This window comes from Nannospalax galili, unplaced genomic scaffold, assembly GCF_000622305.1.
Source record: "Nannospalax galili isolate Female #2095 unplaced genomic scaffold, S.galili_v1.0 scaffold206, whole genome shotgun sequence".
NCBI lineage: Eukaryota > Metazoa > Chordata > Mammalia > Rodentia > Spalacidae > Nannospalax > Nannospalax galili.
Genome location: NW_008358101.1, coordinates 2179629 through 2183877, shown reverse-complemented (window position 1 = coordinate 2183877; position 4249 = coordinate 2179629). Strand labels below are relative to the sequence as shown.

Genomic DNA, 4249 nt, shown 5'->3' with positions numbered 1-4249 from the left:
AGATAAGTCAAAGGTCCTGCTCGACCATGGTTGGCTTTGCTTGGAAGCACGCAGGAAATGATTCTTCTGTTTTGGCCCTCCCCTTATAGACTGGACACTGGTTGAAGTCCATCTGGTGGGGTCTGCTCAGCCTCCTTGATCAAGAGCACAGGTGACCCACCACCATTATAGGACATTTTGAGAGATGCTCATAGTCCCCTGGAAATAGTCTACCTATGAGGGCAAGGGGCAAAAAGTGTCCTTTATGTTCCTCTGACCAATTTATTATAGACCTCAAAGTATGTCTGTTAAACATCCAAGAAGTTTATTTCCACCAGTCTGGCATTTTTAATAACTGTGTGTTATGTAGATAAATTTGGGGGAAAGACCAGTTGTTATCATATAAACCTTACCTAGACATATATTTTTTGATCTGCTATGTACAATCTGTCAGTAGGTTGTAGGAATAAAATGGTTCCCTCTGGTTTTCAAAACTAGCTAAGCATTATTTATTTCTCACATTGTCTCACCCGTCCATCATGATTTCCACAATTAAGGTGCCCCCATTTTCCCCTTTCTCACTTAATAAGACCCTTCTCCTACAGTCCTACCTCTTTTGAGCTCCTTATTCCCCTTTATCTCAAAGTATGTCTGTTAAACACCCAAGAAGGTTAGTTCCACCAGTCTGGTATTTTTAATTATTGTGTGTCATGTAGATAAATCTTGTGCAAAGACCCGTTGTTCTCAGAAAAACTTACCTAGACATATGTTTCTTGATCTGCTATGTATAATTTATCAGTAGGTTGTAGGAATAAAATGGTTCCCTCTGGTTTTCAAAACTAGCTAAGCATTAATTACCTACACTTTTATTAAAATCCTTCATTTTATTTGGTTTTGTTTCATCTTTTTCAACATTTTAGATTTTTATAGATATACAAGGAAATGAGATAAAATATAATGGCCATTTCCCCCCTCCACCTACCTTCATATCTCCTCCAACATTGTTCCATCTCTACTTTTTTTTTTGTTTGGATAATCCACTAAGTTTGATTAATGTTGCTGTATGTGCATGGGTGTGGACCTGTCCACAGGAATATGGTAAGCCTTTTTGCGGTCACCTCCGTCTAAATGAATTATTTTCCCTCCCATAAAACCGATCAACTGTTAATAGATCTTCAGTAGGGATTGGGATTGTGTTTACACTGCATAGGTGAGTGTGGTGTACCCATGTATATGCATGTATGTGCGTAGTTGCAGATGTCAGTGTGGAATATCAGGTGTCTTCTTCTGAGCCCTTAACTTTATTCCCTTGAGACAGGATATCTCTGTGAACCTGGAACTCATTGTTTATCAGGGATGCTGACTCCTCAGTGAGACCCAACATTCCTCTTGGCTTTGACTCCTGGGCATCTAGCATTGGGGTTCCAGGTAGGAGTGATCACTGCTTGATAATATGAAGGTATTGGGTATTTGAACTCATGCCTTACTTTTGATTCGGCAAGTGCACTCATGCCATGATCATCATCATAGCCAAATCGTCTTTCATTTTCAATGTTATTTTCTGATGCTTTATCTATTTGTAGCTTTAATCTTGTCAGATTTATTTAAAAAGAATTTTTCTAAAGATGTTTACAAATGAGACTATTTTGTTTGCAAATGAAGATCATTCTTGTATATTTTATTTTTCAATGTCAATGGTGTTAGTTTGTTTTAATGTCACACTGTGAGTTTCTTTTAGTATAATGTTGAAGAAAAATTGAATGTACATCATTTTCTAAGATTAGAAAATATATACTTTTATTTCACAGATAAATATTAACCTTTTAATGCATAAAAACATGTTCTATTCTTAATTAGAAGTAAGTTTTCAGAAGACACGAATATTGGATGGTCTCAATTATTTTATCTTTGCCTATAAACCTTTTCTCAGAGATAGTTATTTTTATTTATTTAATGTAGTAAATTACTTTGAATTTTAAAAGTTGAAATTATCTGTTCTTGCAATGGAGTAACTTTTATTATGATGGAGTTTTTGTTATCCATTATTAGATCAAATTATCTAATGTAATTTAATATCTATGAGGTCAGGAAACTAGTGAAGGGACACAGGGGTGCTTCGAAGGGAGGGCAGATCAAGTGAAGTGATTTACATGGGGAAAGTGGAAGAGATAAAAGATTTGGGGTATGGGAGGCCACAATAAGGGAAGGGATGACTAATACTAAAGGCCTCTTGCAAAAGTCATATGGAAATCTATTGCATTCTAAAACATATGCATATATGAAATGAGTTATATGTAATTGCCCTACAGTAAGAGTACCATTCCCCTGCTAGATTCCCTATGTTAGAAAAACAAGGAAACAATGCCCCATGCCAGGACTGGATTATGCTTTTTGGAATGTTGACTGGGTGTGGGAGATGTCTAATAGACCCTCAAGCATTATTTGATATTGACATTGCTCTTGGTTCCCTTTCAGGAAGTGATGCTGCAGACACTACATTACTGAACTCTTGAGCTGTAGACTATGTAGAAATGAAGCTGGTGCTGACCTAGAAGCTTGATCGTTCATTGTGCTGGAAGTTGATATGTTTGGTGCCAGATGAGAAAAGTAATCATCAGTCTTACCCATTTGTGAACCATGCAAGCTACAATAATGACTGACTGGGTAGCTATACCCACTGGTGGAATAATACAAATATTATGGGAGACACCAAACAACTTCATATTGGATTTAAAACCTGCTCTTCAAGATGGAACCCATAACTGCCACCATTATCAGGGCAAAGAATCTATGACTAGATAACTCTAGACCTAGGGGAAATCATAATATTATTCTAATAAATGGACATAGTATTAAACTGACTCCTAATGACTTATCCTTATACCCATAGGGTAGTGAAACTCTCAACTCTCATCAGAGAGACTTCTTTTTACAGTAGATGGCAATCAACACAGAAACCAACAACTGGTCAAGATGCAAAGAATATGTTTGCCCTAAATGAGACATCTTCATCACAACCTTCAAAGTCTCAGGGAGAAGTATGGGTAGAAAGATTGTAAAACCCAGGGGCAGTAAATGACTACAACAAAACAGTATTTTCTAGACACAGGACAGTTCCATATGTGTACTCACAGTGGTTGTGACAGCATGTGCCAGACCTACACAAGCTCAGGAAAGACAAAATTCCAGTATGGAGGGGAGAGGTTGGCACAAAGTCCCATCAGTTGAGAATCTATTGTGAATAGGTAGCAGCTGAGGAAGGGAGAGTCAGTTTTCTTTAGGGGATGATCTTTGGCATGTGGACCATATACCTGTGAATGGATGTACATACACAAAAATATTTGGAGAAAAATTGTACTCAATGGACTTCGAAAGAAATAATAGATCGTAAAGTTGAAGGGGATTAATGATGTGGGCATAGATTTTAAAGGAGATGAAGTTGAATATGATCAATGTACATTTTATGAAACTCCCAAGAATATCAAAACACATTTCTTAAGAAAATATACAGGTGATATCACAAGTATTTTCCAAGCTTAAAATTTCCAAATGCCTGGACTTGTTTCTATTGCTTATCTTGATTCTGCCATATAGACATTGATAATCCATTTGTCCTGTAAGCCATCTATCTTTAAAGTTTGAATGTTTTTCTACTAGCTGGATGTATCTTGTTGATTTACTAAAGCAGAGTATATATTTGCGGTAATAATTTATCACTATTTATTTATTTTCACTTTACTCATTTTTAAGAAATATATGTATTTAAGGAAGGGATATATATTTTTCATTTATAATTTCACCTATATTTTCCATTAACTAGATGTACTTTCCAAGCCAATCAGTTTTAAACAAATTGCTTTTGCATGTTAGAGGGTTTTTTTTTTTTTTTAATTGGAAATGGATTCCAAGTTTTCACTCAGTGAACAGGCAAGTTTAAATATCCGTGCAATTGTTATAAATGGCAGTGGTAGAAACTGAGCTCCAAGAATCTAACTGTGATCATTGTTTTGTAATCACTATTTTATTAATAATTTTTGGACATTAAAGGGAAAATATCAGGTTTTTTGGCAAGTTTAAATATCCGTGCAATTGTTATAAATGGCAGTGGTAGAAACTGAGCTCCAAGAATCTAACTGTGATCATTGTTTTGTAATCACTATTTTATTAATAATTTTTGGACATTAAAGGGAAAATATCAGGTTTTTTATATTTTTTTTAATTAGAAAAAGCATTTCATTACAACAGCATTAACCTATTCAATAACATTTAT

The 4249-nt window shown here is 35.3% G+C and overlaps 1 pseudogene; it reads left to right on the top strand.

Moving 5' to 3' along the window:
- Positions 1–4249, top strand: part of LOC103752507 — a 70157-nt pseudogene that overhangs the window by 801 nt on the left and 65107 nt on the right.